The 24,774-nt window shown below is 48.4% G+C and overlaps 1 protein-coding gene across 1 annotated transcript in view; it reads left to right on the top strand.

The window, feature by feature from the left end:
- The first annotated feature begins 3,517 nt into the window (after positions 1-3,517).
- Positions 3,518-24,774, top strand: part of LOC134979908 (uncharacterized protein CLBA1-like) — a 51,819-nt gene continuing 30,562 nt past the window's right edge. Inside the window, exon 1 of the mRNA XM_063946528.1 lies at positions 3,518-3,739. The gene's annotated coding sequence lies outside the window, so the exon portion shown is untranslated. The remainder of the gene's footprint in view (positions 3,740-24,774) is intronic.

Genomic DNA, 24,774 nt, shown 5'->3' with positions numbered 1-24,774 from the left:
GCTGTAACACAGTACTGTTGTCCTGAGGTCAGCGGGAATCGTTAGTGTAGAAAGAGAACATATGTACAGTTATGTGTGTACTGGGTAGAGGGGAGGAAATGTTTACTTGGGTGGTTCTCCGTATGCCCCTTATATGCCATGATTTCCTCCACATGTCCCTTACAGCCATAAGACACCTACACATGCCTCTTATGTGTTAACAGAGGCCTCCACATGACCATTATATGTCATTAGACTTCTTCACATGCCCTAAATGGGATCAGTATGAAATACCTACAATCAAAATCCCGACGGTCAAAATCCTGACAACAATTGACTGACGGTCAAAATCCCAAAAATGTAAAAATACCAACATTTAAAATACAGACAGGTCAAAGAGTTGACAAGAGTTTTTCATTGTTTTTGTGTGTGTGTGTATGTCGACATATGTCGACATGGAAACCGTATAAGTGTATCGCATCCCCTCGCATGGCTCGCAGCTTCTGGCACTATTATATTCCCCCTCCAAATCCACTGGGATGGTAAAGTATGAACAAGTCGGTTTCAATGAAAAATGCATGTCAACTTTTTGTCCTGTCAACATTTTAAATGTCGGTATTATGACCTTGTTGGTATTTTAAATGTCGGTATTTTGACCATGTGGGGATTTTGACCGTCAGTCAATGGTTGTTGAGATTTTGACAGTCGAGAGTTTGATTGTAGGTAAATTGACTGAATCCACCCAAAATGTCCTATCAGACTCAGGCTTGGGACAATGTGGCTCCTATACAAGTACTGTTCTACTATAAATCCATGGGGGCTAATTACACAAAAACAATTATCGCTATATATAGATTGAACTGGGTCTCGGGAGGGAGGGGACGTGATTGCTTTATAACTCTTGTAAAAAAAAAAAAAAAACGAAGGTGGGGAGCAGGGGCTTCTCACACCCAGGATACTAACGATCTCGTTACAGCTCTGGGCATAAGTGACAGATAGGTCGAAAAAATGGAGATAAGGAGAAATTAATAACAATTATAAAATAAAAGTTGTATTTTACTATTTTCTTCATCAAGTGCGCCAACAAAGAGGTCATTATTTTGTTATAACCTTTGTTATAAGCAGGGGTTAAAGTGAGCCGGTATGTGGCGGAACGGCGTTCCGTCAATTCCACTTGGAGACGGAACGCTGTTCCACCTCCTTCGGCTCACCCAACCCGATGTGCACCCGGCGCCGCAGGGAGATGATGGGCGCCCGCTGAGATTGTGTTACCAGCGGGTGCACGGCTCCCTCTCCACAGCGGAAGCCGGCAGCAGGAGCTCACTACTGAGCTCCGGCTTCCGGCTCTGTCAGTGCGCGCTATGGGAGAGACGTTAGGACGTCTCTCTCATCGTGCTGAGGAGCGGACGCCAGGAGGATCACAGCGCTCAGAAGCGGGAGAGCGGGGCTTGGTAAGTATGGTGTTTTTTTTTTTAAACATATGTGTGACTGAGTGTATTAGCGGTTCGTCAATTGGAGGCAAACTACTGGGGCCAAACTACTGGTGGCAAACTATAAGGGGCTAAGCTACAAGGGGCAAACTACAAGGGGGCAAGCTACTGGGGCAAATTACAAGGGGGCGAGATACTGGGGCAAACTACAAGGGGGCTAACTACTGGGGGCAAACTACAAGGGGGCAAGCTACTGGGGGCAAACTACAAGGGGGCAAGATACGGGGGGCAAACTACAAGGGGGCTAACTACTGGGGGCAAGCTTCTGGCGCAGACTACAAGGGGCAAGATACTGGGGGCAAACTACAAGAGGGCAAGATACTGGGGGCAAACTACAAGGGGGCAAGCTACTGGGGCAAAGTACAAGGGGGGCAAGATACTGGGGCAAACTACTGGGGTGCATTACTACTGGGGCATAACTACAGTGTGCATTACTACTGGGCGCAATACTACTTGGGGCAAACTACTGGGGGCAAACCTACAGGGTCTAAACTACCAGGGGCATTACTACTTGGGGGCTAAACTACAAGGGGGCAAACTACATGGGGCTAAACTATAGGGGCTAACTACAAGAGGCAAGGTACTGGGGGCAAACTACAGGGGCGCATTACTACTGGGGGCATAACTACAGGGGCGCATTACTACTGGGGGCATTACTACTGAGGGCATAACTACAGGGGCTAAACTACTGGGGGCATTACTACTTGGGGTCTAAACTACAAGGGGCAAACTACAGGGGGCATTACTACTGGGGGCTAAACTACTGGGGGCTAAACTACTGGGGGCATTACTACTTGGGGCAAACTACTGGGGGCAAACTACCGGGGGCTAACTACATGGGACTAAACTACTGGGGACATTACTACTGGGGGCATAACTGCAGGGGCTAAACTACAGGGGGCATCACCTCTGGGGGCTAAACTACATGGGGCAAACTACAGGGGGCATTACCACTGGGAGGCTAAACTAAAGTGGGGGCAAACTACTGGGGTCATAACTGCAGGGGCATTACCACTGGTGGCTAAACTACTGGGGGCATAACTACTGGGGCTAAACGACTGGGGGCATTACTACAGGCGACATTACTACTGGGGGCAATACTACACAGGGGCATTACAATTAAGGGCATTACTAATGGGAGCACTACTAATGAGGGCATTGTAAAGGGGGCATTGCATAAGGGGCATCACTCCTGGGGACATAAGGGGCACTACTACTGGGGGCATTGCATAAGGGGCACCACTACTGTGGGCTCTATATAAGGGGCACTACCAGTACAGTGGACATTGCATAAAGAGCACTACTGTGGGCATTGTATAAGGGGCGCTACTGCTGTGGGCATTGTGTATTACGGGGTGCTACTACTGTGGGCATTATTACTATTGTGTGATCACGCCCCTTTCTTTTTGAGACCACACCCCTTTTTGTGGAGCACACGCCATATACCATTATTGCATGGGCGCCGGGGGGAGGGGGGGGGGAGGGGGGAGTTCCACCACCTCTCTAGGACCACTTTATGCACTGGTTATAAGGTTGTATAGATGCTTATATGTGTATTTCCTTTTCTGGACACATGTGGAATGGTTTTATGTAGGATGCGCTGGCTACACAAACTGGCCTAGCACTCACTGTGCATCAGTGTATCGGCACTAATAAATGTACGTGTGCTGTATATATGTGTGACATTTTGTATATTTGCCATTTTAGCATTTTTTTTCCTGTAACTGTATGAAATATTGTGCTAAAGTTCCCTCACACATAATGTGACAAAGATCTTCTGTGATCTGCCTCTGCTCAACCAGGGAAGCCCAAGCAGAGTCGTAACTAAGGAGGGGCTAGAGGGGCATGTGACCTGGGCGCCGGATTGGAGGGGGCGCCGCAATGCTTACATCCCCTCCGAGTCCCGATGCGCACAGGACAGGTCCCTTCGTCGGAGCAGCACAAGGCTGCCGTATGATGAAACTGAAAATAAACTACAGCTCCCAGAAGCCCTTGCTGCGGGAGCTGTAGTTTACTTTCAGTTTCTTCTATGTGGACAGTGGTGTGCTACCTGTTGTGCCCTAAGAGGGGGCACAGGGAACAAGTTACCCCAGCCCCCCCTGCTGCCTTTGATCACCGCAGCAGTGCACTAACTGGAAAAATGAATGACTGCAGCCAGAGGTCCGAAAAAGGGGCGGAGCTACACGGCACTGTACTCACAGTGACAGGCCAGCCAGCACCATGGAAGAGAGGAGGGGAGAGAAGAGCAGCAGCACAGCACAGTCTAAATAGTGAGTGTGACACAGTGAAGGGGCACTATATGTGTGTGTATGAATGTGTTGTGCATGTGTGTGACTGTATGTGAATAGGTGTGTCACTACATATCTATGTGTGCTTGTGTGTCACTGTATGTATGTATGTGTGACTATGTATGTATACAGGTGTGTGACTATGTATGTGAGTGAATGTATGCGTGCGTGTATGTGTTTAGATGTGTGACAGTATGTTTGTGTGTGATTTTACATATGTATCAATGTATGGGGTATTGGCCCTCATTCCGAGTTGATCGGTCGCAAGGCGAATTTAGCAGAGTTACACACGCTAAGCCGCCGCCTACTGGGAGTGAATCTTAGCTTCTTAAAATTGCGACCGATGTATTCGCAATAATGCGATTACTAACTACTTAGCAGTTTCAGAGTAGCTCCAGACTTACTCTGCCTGTGCGATCATTTCAGTGCTTGTCGTTCCTGGTTGACGTCACAAACACACCCAGCGTTCGCCCAGGCACTCCCACCGTTTCTCCGGCCACTCCTGCATTTTTCCCGGAAACGGTAGCGTTTTCAGCCACACGCCCCTGAAACGCCGTGTTTCCGCCCAGTAACACCCATTTCCTGTCAATCACATTACGATCGCCGGAGCGAAGAAAAAGCCGTGAGTAAAAATACTTTCTTCATAGTAAAGTTACTTGGCGCAGTCGCAGTGCGAACATTGCGCATGCGTACTAGGCGGATTTTCACTGCGATGCGATGAAAAATACCGAGCGAACAACTCGGAATGAGGGCCATTATTTCCTTTTTAACTTCATCTGTAGCCCAAATGTCTAACTAAGGCGGTCATTCCAAGTTGATTGCACGTAGCAATTTTTTGCTGCTCGTGTGATCAACTAGACGCCGCCTATGGGGGAGTGAATTTTAGCATAGCAGGGCTGCAACTTGTGCAGCCCTGCTATGTTAACAAAAGTTATGTGTAAAACAAGACTAGCCCTGCAGTTACTTACCCTGTGCGATCGATCCTGCGATGAAGGTCCAGGAATTGATATCAGACATCCGCCCTCCAAACGCCTGGACACACCTGCGTTCGGATCTCCACGTCCGGAAAACGGTGAGTTGACGCCCCAAAACGCCTTCCTCCTGGCAATCTTCTTGCAGTTGCCGCTGCGACCGCTTTCTTCGTACGTGGCGTCGCTGCCCGGAGACTGCAGTCGCGGGGCAATGACACGCCTGCACAATGCAACCGCCGCACACGCGCAGTTCCGACACGTTCGCACCGCTGCAATGAACTGCAGCGTGCGAACGGGTCGGAATGACCCCCTGAGTCCAGCTAAATGTCTAGAAAAGACGCTATATAGCAGCTACCAGCCCTTTGCTCTCATGGAGTATTTATGGGTTGGGGTTACGTGGCCGGTGCATGGTCAGCATACCGACGCCAGGATCCCGGCCGCCAGAATGCCATCAGTGGGTGAGTGTAAAAAAGCCCCTTGTGGGCTTCGCTGCGCTTGCCACAGGTTCTATTCCCGCTCTATGGGTGTCGTGGACACCCATGAGTGGAAATAGCCCGTTAGCTGGTACTGGCTGATGGCATTGTCAGTCTTCGCGCAGAGTTACACGTGGTGGTGGGTTGGTTGTCTGTGCGTGTATGTGTATGTGTGTGCGGAGTGGGGGGGGGGGGAGGGCATGGGCGCCGGATTACTGTTTTGCCCCGGTTGACAAAAATCCTAGTTTCGGCCCTGGCCCAAGCTTCCCTGGTTGAGACTTCCTCCATTCAGCACACTAGTCATATGTTAGAGACTTAGGGGCAGATTTATTAAGCCTGGTGAAGTGATAAAGTGGTAGGAGATAACGCACCAGCCAATCAGCTCCTAACTTCCATGTCACAGGCTGGGTTTGAAAAATGACAGTTAGGAGCTGACTGGCTGGTGCGTTATCACCTTCCACTTTATCACTTCACCAGGCTTAATAAATATTTCCCATAGGGGGAGATGTATCAAAACTTTTAAAGAGGACAGCTGGGGAAATTGACATAAACAATGAGGCAGCTTCTAACCAGGGTGTATCTACCCCTTGGCCAGGGGCCCCACATGTGCATTGGGTACAAGGAGCTATATGTCCTGTGCTGTAACATGCGGTCCTGGAATTAACAACAAAATTGCAGCATCCAGCTGTGGACACGCAGCACCGCCCTGTCTCTACCTCAGCCGGGTAACAAAACTGTGCTGCTGCTGGAACAAGCAGGGTATAACCAATAACAGGATTGTGGCTTAACAGTGCCCCAACGCTTACAACTGAGCAGGGAACCCTAATGCTTCTATACCTGGCTACACATTGGTCTGGTGTCACATCAGAAGGATTGCTGGACTAGTGACTGAGAAGAGCCAGGGGACCGTCCCAGTGCCGGTAAAATAAAGATTGTATGAATAACTGGCTCCTATTTGCAGCTCCCATTCACGTTTTGATACTGCTGCGGCTCCAATTTATCCCAGACATACTCCTATGATTGTGTTACCTTTCTAATCATTTACCACAGATACTTTTTCTGCAGAATCATTACAAAGCGGAAACATTTACATCTTCTTTCTATGTATCTGTTGGACAATGCTTGCATCCAATCTAGCAATCATTTGATATTTTAATTGTATATAGGTTCTAACTGCAGTCTTTATATTACTTTCAAGTGTTTATGTGTTTTATCTTGATTTGTTTAACAAATGTAATATGTGATAGTGATGAGCGGGTTCGGTTTATCGGAAACCGAACCCCCCCGAACTTCAGCCTTTTTACACGGGTCCGAGCCGTGCTCGGATTCTCCCGTGTGGCTCGGGTAAACCGAGCGCGCCCGAACGTCATCATCCCGCTGTCGGATTCTCGCGAGATTCGGATTCTATATAAGCAGCCGCGCGTCGCCGCCATTTTCACACGTGCATTGAGATTGATAGGGAGAGGACATGGCTGGCGTCCTCTCCGTTTATATAGTTGATAATAATTAATTATATACACTTACAGTTGATCTGATTGCTTATGCTTAGCTTATTGTGGGGAGGATTGGGGTGTAGCTGTTAGGAGGAGTACAGTGCAGAGTTTTGCTATCCGTTCTCTGCCTGAAAAAAACGCTCCATACCATATCTGTGCTCAGCCTCAGTGTGCTGCATGACATATCTGACTGTGCTGAGTGCTCACACTGCTTAATTGTGGGGGAGACTGGGGAGCAGCTATAGCAGGAGTACAGTGTACAGTTTTGCTGACAGTGACCACCAGTATACGTTTGTCTGCCTGAAAAACACTCCTGTGGTGTCTTTTTTTCTTTATACTATAAGTATAAACGCAGTCTGCTGACAGTGTCCACCAGGTCCATTATACTGTATATAGCAGTACGGTAGGCCACTGCTGTACCTACCTCTGTGTCGTCACTCGTCGTCATACATAAAGTATACTATCCATCCATCTACATTGTATACCTGTGGTGTCTTTTTTTCTTTATACTATAAACGCAGTCTGCTGACAGTGTCCACCAGGTCCATTATACTGTATATAGCAGTACGGTAGGCCACTGCTGTACCTACCTCTGTGTCGTCACTCGTCGACATACATAAAGTATACTAGTATATCCATACATCTACATTGTATACCTGTGGTGTCTTTTTTTTCTTTATACTATAAACGCAGTCTGCTGACAGTGTCCACCAGGTCCATTATACTGTATATAGCAGTACGGTAGGCCACTGCTGTACCTACCTCTGTGTCTTCACTCGTCGACATACATAAAGTATACTAGTATATCCATACATCTACATTGTATACCTGTGGTGTCTTTTTTTTCTTTATACTATAAACGCAGTCTGCTGACAGTGTCCACCAGGTCCATTATACTGTATATAGCAGTACGGTAGGCCACTGCTGTACCTACCTCTGTGTCTTCACTCGTCGACATACATAAAGTATACTATCCATCCATCTACATTGTATACCTGTTGTGTCTTTTTTTCTTTATACTATAAACGCAGTCTGCTGACAGTGTCCACCAGGTCCATTATACTGTATATAGCAGTACGGTAGGCCACTGCTGTACCTACCTCTGTGTCTTCACTCGTCGACATACATAAAGTATACTATCCATCCATCTACATTGTATACCTGTGGTGTCTTTTTTTCTTTATACTATAAACGCAGTCTGCTGACAGTGTCCACCAGGTCCATTATACTGTATATAGCAGTACGGTAGGCCACTGCTGTACCTACCTCTGTGTCATCACTCGTCGTCATACATAAAGTATACTATCCATCCATCTACATTGTATACCTGTGGTGTCTTTTTTTCTTTATACTATAAACGCAGTCTGCTGACAGTGTCCACCAGGTCCATTATACTGTATATAGCAGTATGGTCGGCCACTGCTGTACCTACCTCTGTGTCTTCACTCGTCGACATACATAAAGTATACTATCCATCCATCTACATTGTATACCTGTGGTGTCTTTTTTTCTTTATACTATAAACGCAGTCTGCTGACAGTGTCCACCAGGTCCATTATACTGTATATAGCAGTACGGTAGGCCACTGCTGTACCTACCTCTGTGTCGTCACTCGTCGACATACATAAAGTATACTAGTATATCCATCCATCTACATTGTATACCTGTGGTGCCTTTTAGTTGTGCGCATTAAAATATGGAGAACAAAAATGTGGAGGTTAAAAAAATAGGGAAAGATCAAGATCCACTTCCACCTCGTGCTGAAGCTGCTGCCACTAGTCATGGCAGAGACAATGAAATGCCATCAACGTCGTCTGCCAAGGCCGATGCCCAATGTCATAGTACAGAGCATGTAAAATCCAAAACACAAAAGATCAGTAAAAAAATGACCCAAAAATCAAAATTAAAAGCGTCTGAGGAGAAGAGTAAACTTGCCAATATGCCATTTACGACACGGAGTGGCAAGGAACGGCTGAGGCCCTGGCCTATGTTCATGGCTAGTGGTTCAGCTTCACATGAGGATGGAAGCACTCATCCTCTCGCTAGAAAAATTAAAATACTTAAGCTGGCAAAAGCACAGCAAAGAACTGTGCGTTCTTCGAAATCACAAATCCCCAAGGAGAGTCCAATTGTGTCGGTTGCGATGCCTGACCTTCCCAACACTGGACGGGAAGAGCTTGCGCCTTCCACCATTTGCTCGCCCCCTGCAAGTGCTGGAAGGAGCACCCGCAGTCCAGTTCCTGATAGTCAATTTGAAGATGTCAGTGTTGAAGTACACCAGGATGAGGATATGGGTGTTGTGGCGCTGGGGAGGAAATTGACAAGGAGGATTCTGATGGTGAGGTGGTTTGTTTAAGTCAGGCACCCGGGGAGACACCTGTTGTCCGTGGGAGGAATATGGCCATTGACATGACTGGTCAAAATACAAAAAAAATCAGCTCTTCGGTGTGGAATTATTTAATAACAAATGCGGACAACAGGTGTCAAGCCGTGTGTTGCCTTTGTCAAGCTGTAATAAGTAGGGGTAAGGACGTTAACCACCTCGGAACATCCTCGCTTATACGTCACCTGCAGCGCATTCATCATAAGTCAGTGACAAGTTCAAAAACTTTGGGTGAAAACGGAAGCAGTCCCTGACCACTAAATCTGTAACCAAGCTCCTGCAAACCACACCACCAACTCCCTCAGTGTCAATTTCCTCCTTACCCAGGAAAGCCAATAGTCCTGCAGGCCATGTCACTGGCAAGTCTGACGAGTCCTCTCCTGCCTGGGATTCCTCCGATGCATCCTTGAGTGTAACGCCTACTGCTGGCGCTGCTGTTGTTGCTGCTGGGAGTCGATCGTCATCCCAGAGGGGAAGTCGGAAAACCACTTGTACTACTTCCATTAAGCAATTGACTGTACAGTCCTTTGCGAGGAAGATGAAATATCACAGCAGTCATCCTGCTGCAAAGCGGATAACTGAGGCCTTGGCAGACTGGGCGGTGAGAAACGTGGTTCCGGTATCCATCGTTACTTCAGAGCCAACTATAGACTTAATTGAGGTACTGTGTCCCGGTACCAAATACCATCTAGGTTCCATTTCTCTAGGCAGGCGATAACAAAGAATGTACACGGACGTCAGAAAAAGAGTCACTAGTGTCCTAAAAAATGCAGTTGTACCCAATGTCCACTTAACCACGGACATGTGGACAAGTGGAGCAGGGCAGACTCAGGACTACATGACTGTGACAGCCCACTGGGTAGATGTATTGCCTCCCGCTGCAAGAACAGCAGCGGCGGCACCAGTAGCAGCATCTCGCAAACGCCAACTCGTTCCTAGGCAGGCTACGCTTTGTATCACCGCTTTCCAGAATACGCGCACAGCTGAAAACCTCTTACGGCAACTGAGGAAGATCATCGCAGAATGGCTTACCCCAATTGGACTCTCCGGGGGATTTGTGGCATCGGACAACGCCAGCAATATTGTGCGTGCATTACATCTGGGCAAATTCCAGCACGTCCCATGTTTTGCACATACCTTGAATTTGGTGGTGCAGAATTATTTAAAAAACGACAGGGGCGTGCAAGAGATGCTGTCGGTGGCCAGAAGAATTGCGGCCCACTTTCGGCGTACAGGCACCGTGTACAGAAGACTGGAGCACCACCAAAAACGCCTGAACCTGCCCTGCCATCATCTGAAGCAAGAGGTGGTAACGAGGTGGAATTCAACCCTCTATATGCTTCAGAGGATGGAGGAGCAGCAAAAGGCCATTCAAGCCTATACATCTGCCCACGATATAGGCAAAGGAGGTGGCATGCACCTGTCTCAAGCGCAGTGGAGAATGATTTCAACGTTGTGCAAGGTTCTGCAACCTTTTGAACTTGCCACACGTGAAGTCAGTTCAGACACTGCCAGCCTGAGTCAGGTAATTCCCCTCATCAGGCTTTTGCAGAAGAAGCTGGAGACATTGAAGGAGGAGCTAAAACAGAGCGATTCCGCTAGGCATGTGGGACTTGTGGATGGAGCCCTTCATTCGCTTAACCAGGATTCACGGGTGGTCAATCCGTTGAAATCAGAGCACTACATTTTGGCCACCGTGCTCGATCCTAGATTTAAAACCTACGTTGTATCTCTCTTTCCGGCAGACACAAGTCTGCAGAGGTTCAAAGACCTGCTGGTGAGAAAATTGTCAAGTCAAGCGGAACGTGACCCGTCAACAGCTCCTCCTTCACATTCTCCCGCAACTGGCGGTGCGAGGAAAAGGCTACGAATTCCGAGCCCACCCGCTGGCGGTGATGCAGGGCAGTCTGGAGCGAGTGCAGACATCTGGTCCGGACTGAAGGACCTGCCAACGATTACTGACATGTCGTCTACTGTCACTGCATATGATTCTCTCACCATTGAAAGAATGGTGGAGGATTATATGAGTGACCGCATCCAAGTAGGCACGTCAGACAGTCCGTACGTATACTGGCAGGAAAAAGAGGCAATTTGGAGGCCCTTGCACAAACTGGCTTTATTCTACCTAAGTTGCCCTCCCTCGAGTGTGTACTCAGAAAGAGTGTTTAGTGCCGCCGCTCACCTTGTCAGCAATCGGCGTACGAGGTTACTTCCAGAAAATGTGGAGAAGATGATGTTCATTAAAATTAATTATAATCAATTCCTCCGTGGAGACATTCACCAGCAGCAATTGCCTCCAGAAAGTACACGGGGACCTGAGATGGTGGATTCCAGTGGGGGCGAATTAATAATCTGTGAGGAGGGGGATGTACACAGTGAAAGGGGTGATGAATCGGAGGATGATGATGAGGTGGACATCTTGCCTCTGTAGAGCCAGTTTGTGCAAGGAGAGATTGATTGCTTCTTTTTTGGTGGGGGCCCAAACCAACCAGTCATTTCAGTCACAGTCGTGTGGCAGACCCTGGCGCTGAAATGATGGGTTTGTTAAAGTGTGCATGTCCAGTGTTTATACAACATAAGGGTGGGTGGGAGGGCCCAATGACAATTCCATCTTGCACCTCTTTTTTCTTTCATTTTTCTTTGCGTCATGTGCTGTTTGGGGAGTATTTTTTTGAAGGGCCATCCTGCGTGACACTGCAGTGCCACTCCTAGATGGGCCAGGTGTTTGTGTCGGCCACTTGGGTCGCTTATCTTAGCCATCCAGCGACCTCGGTGCAAATTTTAGGACTAAAAATAATATTGTGAGGTGTGAGGTGTTCAGAATAGACTGAAAATGAGTGGAAATTATGGTTATTGAGGTTAATAATACTATGGGATCAAAATGACCCCCAAATTCTATGATTTAAGCTGTTTTTTAGGGTTTTTTGAAAAAAACACCCGAATCCAAAAACACCCGAATCCGACAAAAAAATGTCGGTAAAGTTTTGCCAAAACGCGTTCGAACCCAAAACACGGCCGTGGAACCGAACCCAAAACCAATACACAAAACCCGAAAAATTTCCGGTGCACATCACTAATATATGAACAGGGCCGTAACTAAGGTGGTACAAGTGGCGCTGCCACAAAGAGCGCAGATGCAGTGTGGGCAGAACCAGCCACCGTCTGGATGTAGAGATGTGCGGCTGGCACTTTTTGTGTTTTGGTTTTGGTTCTAATTCCACTTTCGTGTTTTGGTTTTGGCTTGGTTTTGCCAAAACCACCCTTTCCTGTTTTGGTTTTGGATCTGGATGATTTTTGAAAAAAACATAAAAAAACGGCTAAAATCACAGTATTTGTGGGTAATTTTGATCCAACAGTATTATTAACCTCAATAACATTCATTTCCACTCATTTCCAGTCTATTCTGAACACCTCACAATATTGTTTTTAGGCCAAAAGGTTGCACTGAGGTTGCTGGATGACTAAGCTAAGCGACACAAGTGGACAACACAAACACCTGGCCCATCTAGGAGTGGCACTGCAGTGTCAGACAAGATGGCACTTCAAAAAAACTAGGCCCCAAACAGCACCTCATGCAAAGATGTAGAAGAGGTGCAATTAGGTAGCTGTATGAATAAGCCAAGTGACACAAACAATTGGCCCATCTAGGAGTAGCACTGCAGTGGCAGACAGGATGGCACTTTTCAAAAACTAGGCCCCAAACAGCACCTCATGCAAAGATGTAGAAGAGGTGCAATGAAGTAGCTGTATGACTAAGCCAAGCGACACAAACAATTCCCACTGGAATTATACAGCAATATCATTGGAATTATATGATAGTACCACTGGACATATACAGAAGTGTCAGACAGGATGGCACTTTATAAAAATAGTCCCCAAACAGCACATGAAGCAAAGAAAAAAAAGAGGTGCAAGATGGAATTGTCCTTGGGCCATCCCACCCACCCTTATGTTGTATAAACAGGACATGCACACTTTAACAAACCAATAATTTCAGCGACAGGGTCTGCCACATGACTGAGCCTGAAATTACTGGTTTGTTTGGGCCCCCACCAAAAAAGAAGCAATCAATCTCTCCTTGCACAAACTGGCTTTACAGAGGCAAGATGTTGACTCATCCTCATCCTCCGATTCCTCACCCCTTTCACAGTGTACATCCCCCTTCTCACAGAGTATTAATTCGTCCCCACTGGAATCCACCATTACATGTCCCTGTGTGCTTTCCGGAGACAATTGCTGGTCAAGGTCTTCCTGGAGGAATTTATCATTCATTTTGATGAACATAATCTTCTCCACATTTTCTGGAAGTAACCTCCTATGCTCATCGCTGACAAGGTTACCGGCTGCATTAAACACTCTTTCGGAGTACACACTGGAGGGGTGGGGGCAACTTAGGTAAAATAAAGCTAGTTTGTGCAAGGGCATCCAAATTGCCTTTTTTTCCTGCCAGTATACATACGGAGTGTCTGACATGCCTACTTGGATGCTGTCACTCATAAAATTCTCCACCATTCTTTCAATGGTGACAGAATCATATGCAGTGACAGTAGACATGTCGGTAATCGTTGGCAGGTCCTTCAGTCCGGACCAGATGTCAGCACTCGCTCCTGACTGCCCTGCATCACCGCCAGCGGGTGGGCTAGGAAATCTTATCCTTTTCCTTGCAGCCCCAGTGGTGGGAGAAATTGAAAGAGGAGCTGTTGACGGGTCACATTCTGCTTGAGTTGACAATTTACTCACCAGCAGGTTTTTGCCCCTCTGCACACTTGTGTCTGCCGAAAAGAGAGATACAGCGTAGGCTTTAAACCTAGGATCGAGTACGGTAGCCAAAAATGTAGTGCTCTGATTTCAACAGATTGACCACCCTTGAATCCTGACAAAGCGAATGAAGGGCTCCATCTACAAGTCCCACATACTTAGCAGAATTGCTCCGTCTTAGATCCTCCTTTAATTTCTCCAGCTGCTTCCGCAAAAGCCTGATGAAGGGAATGACCTGACTCAAGTTGGCAGTGTCTGAACTGACTTCACGTGTGGCAAGTTCAAAGAGTTGGAGAACCTTGCACAAGATTGAAATCATTCTCCACTGCGCTTGAGTCAGGTGCATTATCCCTCCTTTGCCTATATCGTAGGTGGATGTATAGGCTTTAATGGCCTTTTGCTGCTCCTCCATCCTCTGAAGCATAGAGTGTTGAATTCCACCTCGTTACCACCTCATACTTCAGTTGATGACAGGGCAGATTCAGGAGTGTTTGCTGGTGTTCCAGTCTTTGGCACACAGTGACAGAATGTCGAAAGTGGCCTGCAATTTTTCGGGCCACCGACAGCCTCTCCTGCATGCCCCTGTCATTTTTCAAAAAATTCTGCACCAGCAAATTAATTGTATGTGCAAAACATGGGACGTGCTGGAATTTGCCCAGTTGTAATGCACACACAATATTGGTGGCATTGTCCGATATCACAAATCCCTAGGAGAGTCTAAGTGGGGTAACCCAATGCGCGATGATGTCCCTCAGTTTCCGTAAGAGGGTGTCAGCGGTGTGCCTCATACGGAAAGCAGTGATACACAGCATAGCCTGCCTAGAAACGAGTTTGGATTTGCGAGATGCTGCTACTGGTGCCGCTGCTGCTGTTGTTGCTGCGGGAGGCAATACATCTACCCAGTGGACTGTCACAGTCATATAGTCATTAGTCTGCCCTGTTCCACTTGTTCACATGTCCGTGGTTAAATGTACACTGGATACAACCGCATTTTTTAGGACACTGGTGACACTTTTTCTGGCGTCTCTGTACATTCTCTGTATCGCCTGCCTAGTGAAGTGGAATCTAGATGGGATTTGGTACCGGGGACACAATACCTCTATCAATTGTCTAAATCCCACTGCACTAATGGCGGATAGAGGACGCACGTCTAACACCAACATAAGTGTCAAGGCCTCAGTTATCCGCTTTGCAACAGGATGACTGCTGTCATATTTCATCTTCCTGACAAAGGACTGTTGGACAGTCAATTGCTTACTTGAAGTAGTACAAGTGGTCTTCCGACGTCCCCTCTGGGATGACGGTCGACTCCCAGCAGCAACAACAGCAGCAGCGGCAGCAACAGCAGCAGTAGGCGTTCCACTCAAGGATGCTCCCGAGGAATCCCGGTTAGGAGAGGACTCGTCAGTCTTGCCAGGGACATGGCCTGCAGGACTACTGATGCTCATGGCTGAGGAGGAAGTTGACATTGAGGAAATTGGTGGTATGGCTTGCAGGAGCTTGGGTACAACGGGAAGAAGGGATTTAGGTGTCAGTGGACTGCTAACGCTCTTACCCAAAGTTTCACAACTTGCCACTGACTTCTGATGAATGCGCTGCAGGTGACCTATAAGGGAGGATGTTCCTAGGTGGTTAACATCCTTACCCCTATTTATTACAGATTGACAGAGGCAACACACGGCTTGACACCTGTTGTCCGGATTTGTGGATAAATAATTCCACACCAAAGAGGTGGCTTTTTGGGAATTTTGCCCAGGCACCACAATGGGCTTCTTCATCCCATGGACAACAGGTGTCTCCCCCGGTGCCTCATTTAAACAAACCACATCACTATCAGAATTCTCATTGTCAACTTCCTCCTTAGCGCCAACAACACCCATATCCTCATCCTGGTGTACTTCAACAGTGACATCTTCAATTTGAATATCAGAAACTGGACTGTGGGTGCTCCTTCCAGCACTTGCAGGGGGCGTGCAAATCGTGGAAGGGGCCACCTCTTCCTGTCCAGTGTTGGGAAGGTCAGGCATCGCAACCGCCGACACACTTGGACTCTCCTTGGGAATTTGTGATACCATCTTAGAATGCACGGTTCTTTTCTGTGCTTTTTCCAGCTTAACTCTTTTCATTTTTCTAGCGGGAGGATGAGGGCTTCCATCGTCAGGTGAAGCTGAACCACTAGTCATGAACATAGACCAGGGCCTTATCTGTTCCTTGCCACTCCGTGTCGTAAATAGCATATTGGCAAGTTTACGTTTCTCCTCAGACGATTTAAATTATTTTTTGGGTGTCTTTTCACTGAACTTTGGCTTTTTGGATTTTACATGCCCTCTACTATCACATTGGGCATTGGCCTTGGCAGACGATGTTGATGGCATTTCATCATCTATGTCATGACTAGTAGCAGCAGCTTCAGCACTAGGAGGAAGTGGTTCTTGATTCTGACAAGCGCCAGGACTCAGCGCATACGCACAAGCGGTGGCTTCAGTGCGCATGCGTAAACTCCCGGCTGTAATGGCCCATGTTTAGGGGTGTGACCACTCTGCAGAGGGGGTGTGGCCTGCCACCTCATTGGTTTGACTAACCATTAGAGGGTGCAACGTCTGGACCCCTTCTTAAATTTATACCGTAAATTCAGCTGCTGCATGCATGATAATGTACCAGATTAATAACAGCAATGCACTGTAGAAAATACACCATAGTCCAGTATACGGTGACATATGTATAATGTATAATTCAAGTGCATAGTCTGGAACCTGATCCTTAGAGCAGAAGGTGGGCCCCCAGGCAGTAGGGCCCACCGGTGGTTGACCCTGTACCCCTGTGGGCCAGTCCAAGCCTGAATATATATAGAATAGCTTCTAATTTGCAGTGTTTATAATAGAAACCTCTGCCACATAGAACACGACATGACGTATTGTCATTTACAAACTGCGGGGATCAGTGGCAGATTCAGCTTAGACACCAAAACCACTGCTTAGTAAATGCTATCAATTACATACCTCCCAACTTTGACATCAGCGTAGGAGGGACAACATCGTGCGCCGAAGGCGTGCGCCCAATTTTAGGGTGCGTGGCCTACCAAAAAAGGGGGTGTGACCTCACGGCAAACGCCGCGATCACAAGTCACGCCCTGTTTTCGTCATTATGGGGGCATGAACACATGAACAGCGCTGTGAGAGCTGCTGGTCATGCGGGACAGACCGCGAAAAACGGGACTGTCCCACCAAAAGCGAGACAGTTGGGAGGTATGTGATTAGCATAGAAGCTGGCATCAATTGATGGTGGTTTCCTGGGGTTTCTAAATAACACCAAACCGCAGCTTAGTAAATTGAGCTGGAAGTATCTACACTCCTATCTTATCACTCTACTTCCTCTCCTCCTGAGTTTATACCCTCACAACTCAGTGATACTTGGGGCCTAATTCAGACCTGATCGCACTGTTGCAAATTACACTGTCCTGCGATCAGATAGTCGCCACCCAGGCGGAGTGAAAATTTGCCCCGTGCATGTGTGCGATTGCATGTGTACGCTGTGTGAAAATTCCCCTGTCAGCGGACAGCTGCAAAACCGTTCACATCACACTCACCATCGAATGTTTTCCCATTCTGTGCAGTGTCTGCAGTCTGTGCGTAGTCCAGGACTTACTCCTCCAGTGCGATAGAATCAGGCTGATCGAGGCCAAAGCTGACGTCACACACCCTCCCTGAAAACGTTTGGGAACACGTGCATTTTTATAGACACTCCTAGAAAACAGCCAGTTACCACCCACAAACGTCCTCTTCCTGTCAATCACCATGCGAACATCTGCACGATATAAAAAATTTTGCACCAACCTGACGTTGTTTGGTGACGCACCTGCGCATTGCGGTGCATACTGGGTTTTAACAAAGTACAGCAGGGAAACATTTTTCAAAGGAAGAGAAGTATTAGAACTTGAGGACATACACTGGGACTGGAGGGGGGGAGGTTCAGGGGAAATTTAAGAAAAAATTACTTCACAGAAAGGGTAGTGCATAAGTGGAATAACCTCCCATCAGAGGTGGTAGAGAGTCGAGACTAAGGCAGTACAGCAATTTAAACTTGCTTGGGATAGGCATATGAATATCCTTACAAAGAACTAAGGTTCAAAAGGGCTTGAGATTACCTAAAGAATAAAAAAAAAAGGGGGCAGACTAGATGGGCCAAGTGATTCTTACAGTGCTGTAACTAGACATTTTAGTGCTGTGTGCAAGAAACAGCATCATGGCCCCCCTTGCCAAAAATACATGGGCGTGACTTCATGGGAAAGAGGCGTGGCCACAAAATAATACCAATTCATAATACACTGTACAGTAGTCTCCATTATTCAAATTACACCGCACAGTAGTGCTACTTACACACATTACACCATGTAGAGCTCCTTTTACAGATTACAGCAGGTAGAGACCCTGTCACACATTATTCCAGGTAGAGCACCCTATTACACATTACAGCAGGTAGAGCACCCTATTACACATTACAGCAGGTAGAGTCCCCTTTTACACAGTACAGCAGGTACAGTCCCCTTGTACACAGTATGGCAGGTAGAGCACCCTATTACACAGTATGGCAGGTAGAGTCCCCTTTTACACAGTACGGCAGGTAGAGTCCCCTTTTACACAGTATGGCAGGTACAGTCCCCTTGTACACAGTATGGCAGGTACAGTCCCCTTGTACACAGTATGGCAGGTAGAGCACCCTATTACACAGTATGGCAGGTAGAGTCCCCTTTTACACAGTACGGCAGGTAGAGTCCCCTTTTACACAGTATGGCAGGTAGAGCCCCCTTGTACACAGTACGGCAGGTAGAGTCCCCTTTTACACAGTACGGCAGGTAGAGCCCCCTTTTACACAGTATGGCAGGTACAGTCCCCTTTTACACAGTACGGCAGGTAGAGCCCCCTTTTACACAGTATGGCAGGTACAGTCCCCTTGTAAACAGTATGGCAGGTAGAGCACCCTATTACACAGTACGGCAGGTAGAGTCCCCTTTTACACAGTATGGCAGGTAGAGCCCCCTTTTACATAGTATGGCAGGTAGAGGCCCCTCTTATACAGTACGGCAGGTACAGTCCCATTTTAGACAGTATGGCAGGTAGAGCCCCCTTTTACACATTACAGCAGGTAGAGTTCCCTTTTACATGAGAGTGAGTGTGAGTGAGTGCGTGTGTGTGTGTGTGTGTTTTTTATACTTACATTTGGTCCTGGGCATCAGCTGTCTCCTACCAGCCTCCTCCCGCCCAAACGCTGCAGTCTGTGGACACGGAAGGTGAAGCATAACTACAGAGAGGAAGCTGCAGCGGACGGACACTACTACTTTGACACTGGGAGAGCAGTCGTGCGGGTGTTGCCAGTGGTCCTGCATAAAAATAGGGACTGAAAGAGTGGGGGCTGTGGGATAGGTTGACACACTAATGAAAAATAAGGACTGAGAAAGTTGGCTGAGAGACACAGTGGAAAAAAATAGGCACTGAGAGATGGGATGGGGGAGAGGTGGAGACACAGTTGAAAAAATAGGGACAGAAAGGGGGCAGAGACAGAGGTGAAGACACTGAGTAAAAAAGTAGGCATTAAGACAGAGGGGGCTGAGGAAGAAGAGACATTAATTATATGAAAAATATTGACTTAGATGAAGAAGGCAGAGAGAGTGGGAAAAAACGGAGTAACAAAGAAGATGCTGAGAGAGAGGTGGAGACAGGTTGGAAAATATATGGAGTTACAGAAAAGGGAGCTGAGAGATTGAGAGAGGTAAACAACGGGATTCAGAGAGAGAGACAGAGACAGAGAGAGAGACAGAGAGAGAGAGAGAGAGGGGACTAAAGGGCACTGATCGAAAAAGAGGGATTTAGAGAGACAGCTGAGGGCACTATAGACATAGTGCAGGAGTTGGGGACACTCACCGGAGTGGGGAGCCTGCTTATCCTGGGTCCGAATTCCATGGTGTGGGGATGAGGGCTGTGACAGGAGAGAAGAGGTAACAGGGTGAGGAGCAGCTGCAGGCATCTGCGTGATCGGACAGCACCTGGCACCGCTGCCCAGCTCAAGTTACCCGGATTCCTTTATAATATCAGAGTCACTGCGGGGCAGGAGCGGGGAGCAGCTGCTGGGTCCAGATCACATGGAGCAGGCACATGCAAGCCTGCAAGGGCAGTGACTTGGGTAAGGAGGCGGAGCCTGGAGCAAGTAGCAACTGGTGTCTGGAATGGATCACATGGTGAGGATTGAGGACAGTGACTGGGGGAAGGAGGCGGAGCCTGGAGCAGGGAGTTGCTGGGCAGAGGCGTAACTAGGGTAGGGCGAGTGGGGCACGTGCCCTGGGCGCCCTGGCAGGCCCAGGAGAGGGGGGCGCCGCCGGCGTCCAGGGCATCATGCCCCACTCGCCGCCGTTAACCCTAAATGTGAGGGGAGGAGAGCGCAGCATCTCTCCCTCCCCTCACCGCCGCTGGGAGCACTAGCAGCGCTGCCGTGTCCGGTCTCCGGCGCTAGCCAATCAGAGCTTGCGGACTGGCTCCTGATTGGCTGCCGGTCCGCGAGCTCTGATTGGCTAGCGAACCGGCGCCAGAGAGCCGCCGGAGACCTTGAGCGGTGACGAAGCCAGCGGCCGGAGAGGTAAGTGACGGGGAGGGGGGAGGGGGGGGGGGTTCGGCGGCACGGGGGGGCAAGTATCTGCCACCAAGTAGGGCCTGGCACTGTGGGGCATGTAACTGGCACTGTGGGGCATGTAACTGGCACTGTGGGGCGGCATGTAACTGGCACTGTGGGGCATGTAACTGGCACTGTGGGGCGGCATGTAACTGGCACTGTGGGGCATGTAACTGGCACTGTGGGGCATGTAACTGGCACTGAGTGGGGCAATGTAACTGGCACTGAGTGGGGCATGTAACTGGCACTGAGTGGGGCATGTAACTGGCACTGTGGGGCATGTATCTGGCACTGAGTGGGGCAATGTAACTGGCACTGTGGGGCAATGTAACTGGCACTGTGGGGCATGTAACTGGCACTGTCGGGCATGTATCTGGCACTGAGTGGAGCATGTATCTGGCACTGAGTGGGGCAATATAATTGGCACTGTGGGGCAATGTAACTGGCACTGTGGGGCATGTAACTGGCACTGTGGGGCATTGTATCCGGCACTGTGGGGCATTGTATCCGGCACTGTGGGGCAATGTAACTGGCACTGAGTGGGGCAATGTATCTGGCACTGTGGGGCAATGTTTCTGGCACTGTGGGGCAATGTATCTGGCACTGAGTGGGGCATGTATCCGGCACCGTGGGGCATGTATCCGGCACTGTGGGGCAATGTAACTGGCACTGTGGGCCATTTTCAGTAGCCACACCCCTTCTGGAGCGTAGCCACACCCCTTCTGGTGTGTGACCACGCCCATTTTTTTTCACCACACGTGCCTTAGGCGCGCGCACATGCTTCTTTTGGTGTGTGTTTTTTTTTTGGGGGGGGGGCGCCATTTTCCATCTAGCCCTGGGCTCCGAAAACCCTAGTTACGCCTCTGTTGCTGGGGTCCAGAATGGATCACTTGATAATGGTGAGGACGGACAGTGACTGGGGGAAGGAGGCTGCTGCGCTGCTGCAGTGCTGGGTCTATCCCATGGTGATTCAGGTCACACTGCGGAGAAACACTGCTCATGTAACCGCCGTGCGTACTCCATCTCTATGGTGCAGGTATGAGTGCAGCTGTGCGGGAGTTGCCAGCGGTCCTGCTCCCACAGCACTGTGTGCCAGACACTGCTGGTCCATAGCTAGTTACAGCCCTGGTTTCTTATCTGCCATCAAATTCTATGTTTCTTTCTCTCTACTGGTATCTTTCCATCATTCTTTAAGCATGCAGTGATTAACCCTAATCTGACAGAATTCTGACCCTAACTCTTTCTCAAACTACCATCCCATCTCTCAGCTCCCATGCCACTCCAAGCTACACAAGAGACTTGCCTGCACTCGCTTCACACACTATCTTTACTTGCACAACTCTCTAGACTAGGGGTGGGCAAAATACGGCCCGCGGGCTGGATGCGGCCCGCGAACCGATCCTGCCCGGCCTGCTGCCTCCCACCTGCATGCAATGACAAGCGGCCCGACAGGGCCGCTTGTCATTGTCTCGGCCAGCTTCCAGCCCAGGTCACCAGCAGCGGCTGCGAGCTGATGCCTGCGGCAGCGCGGCTGTGTTGCCGCAGCCGGCACTATGTGATCTCTCCCCCTTCTCCCTGTCAGCGCAGCTCCTCCTCCCCCTGCTATTCTCACTCACCCAGCCAGCCAGGCGAAGCTCCGCCTCTGAGACAGGGGGAAGGACTGCTTTGCCGTGCGGAGAATGGTGGGCTCTCAGTAGCAGGGGTCTCTCGGGGCATGTGTCCTGGGCCCCCCTCCTTTAATAGGAAATCCGTGATTATCAGAAAGAAGAAAGGAGGAAGTAGTGTCCCTGCAGGGGGCGGGGCTATCCAGCACGGAGCACAGCCCTGATGCTCCTGCACTTTATTATGAATGGCAGGTAGGATGATGGGCTTCCAAAGAAGTCAAAGTTTTCATGCAGTGACAGTCTTTCATTTAAGGTACGAGGGGCCATAAATTATATTATGTCTGTGTAACTGTAAATGATAATGTGCCTGTAACTCTGTGTATGTGTCTGTATATGTATATGTCTCTGTGTAACTCTATATGTGTCTATAGCTCTGTATATGTGTCTGTAGCTCTATATGTGTCTGTAGCTCTGTATATGTGTCTGTAGCTCTATATGTGTCTGTGTAACTCTATGTATACTGTATGTCTGTAACACTGTATATGTGTCTGTGTAACTCTGTATATGTGTCTGTGTAACTATGTATATGTAACTCTGTATATGTGTCTGTGTAACTCTGTATATGTAGCTCTGTGTATGTGTTGGATCAGTATGATTCACCGCCACCTGGGATCCCGTCGTTCAAAATACCGACGCTGGGATCCCGATATCTCGAAACTGACAGGGGTGAGTAAGGGGTGTTCTCCCTTCTTCCCAACGCCCTAACCCACCCTCCCCACAACCTAACTCTAACCCTAACCTCCTCCCTTGGTGGCTAACCCTAACCACCCCCATGGCTGCCTAAACCTAGGGCCCTTCCCCCAGTAGCCTAACCCTAACCCTCCGAGGGCGGTGCCCAACCCTAACCTCCACTCCTCGCAGCCTAACCCAAACCCTCCTCCCACCCACAGTGTGTAAAAGAGAGCTCTACCTGCTGTAATGTAAAAGGGGCTCTACCTGGTGTAATGTGTGTAAGTGACGCTACTGTGTGGCATCATTTAAATAATGGAGACTATTGTGCAGCCTAATATGAATCTGTATGATTTTTTGGTCACGCCCCTTCCACACAAGCCACGTCCCTATATTTTTGGCGCATGGGGGGGGGGCTGCTATTTTGTGTGCGGCCCTCGAATACTGACAGGAAAGTGTCAAGTGGCCCCTCAGCTGAAATAATTGCCCACCCCTGCTCTAGACCCACTTCAGTCATGCTTTTATCCCCAACACTCCACAGAGACAGCACTAAGGTAGTAAATGATCGACCACTGCTATGTCTAAAGGGCATTACTCACTACTTCTTCTACTAGATCTCTCTGCTGTATTTTACACAGTTGACCACTCTCTTCTCATACAGATACTACAATCACTAGGTATAAATGGTCAGAAATGTGGCCCTCATTCCGAGTTGATCGGTCGCAAGGCAAATTTAGCAGAGTTACACACGCTAAGCCGCCGCCTACTGGGAGTGAATCTTAGCTTCTTAAAATTGCGACCGATGTATTCGCAATATTGCGATTACTAACTACTTAGCAGTTTCAGAGTAGCTTCAGACTTACTCTGCCTGTGCGATCAGTTCAGTGCTTGTCGTTCCTGGTTGACGTCACAAACACACCCAGCGTTCGCCCAGGCACTCCCACCGTTTCCCCGGCCACTCCTGCGTTTTTTCCGGAAACGGTAGCGTTTTCAGCCACACGCCCCTGAAACGCCGTGTTTCCGCCCAGTAACACCCATTTCCTGTCAATCACATTACGATCGCCGGAGCGATGAAAAAGCCGTGAGTAAAAATACTTTCTTCATAGTAAAGTTACTTGGCGCAGTCGCAGTGCGAACATTGCGCATGCGTACTAAGCGGATTTTCACTGCGATGCGATGAAAAATACAGAGCGAACAACTCGGAATGAGGGCCTGTGATCACAATCGGGTGCGCTTTAAACACAGTGTGCAGCCAGACTGTAATACCCTGTTTGAAGGGTTCCCCGTCACCTTCACCAAACACCAAACCATAAATACAAAGGAGGATAAACTTATCTGGCGCTACTGATAGGTTAAAGGTCCATACGAATAATCCTTCAGTGCATATCAATCATGAGGACTTGTATCCACCCAAAAGTAAAGCAAAGTTACATATAGTGAAGTACAGTCTTTAATTCTGGTTTCAGGTTAATAACAATTAAAACAGGTTATATATAAAAGCTCTACACACAGCTACATGAATTAAATGAAAGTCTTAATGACTGTGATTGAATGAATTACCAGAAGCAAAGAACTGACAAATCAGTTCAATATCAGCATATGTGTAGTGGGTCCCGGGTTCCCACTGATCTTATGTCACCGCTGAATCAGCTTGCCTGGACTTCACCTCGTCACTGTCACCTCGACCACCAAGTATCGATGTCCCCGCTCCAACGCGTTTCCACCTCTCAAACTGAGGTCTTTTTCAAGGAGATTCCGGGCTGTGAAGCTGATTCAGCGGTGACATAAGATCTGTGGGAACCCGGGACCCACTACACATATGCTGATATTGAACTGATTTGTCAGTTCTTTGCTTCTGGTAATTCATTCAATCACAGTCATTAAGACTTTCATTTAATTCATGTAGCTGTGTGTGGAGCTTTTATATATAACCTGTTTTAATTGTT

The sequence above is a fragment of the Pseudophryne corroboree genome, chromosome 12 (genome assembly GCF_028390025.1).
Source record: "Pseudophryne corroboree isolate aPseCor3 chromosome 12, aPseCor3.hap2, whole genome shotgun sequence".
NCBI classification, from domain to species: Eukaryota; Metazoa; Chordata; class Amphibia; order Anura; family Myobatrachidae; genus Pseudophryne; species Pseudophryne corroboree.
The sequence above is the reverse complement of the archived record's forward strand: the minus strand, read 5'-3'. Positions and strand labels throughout refer to the sequence as shown.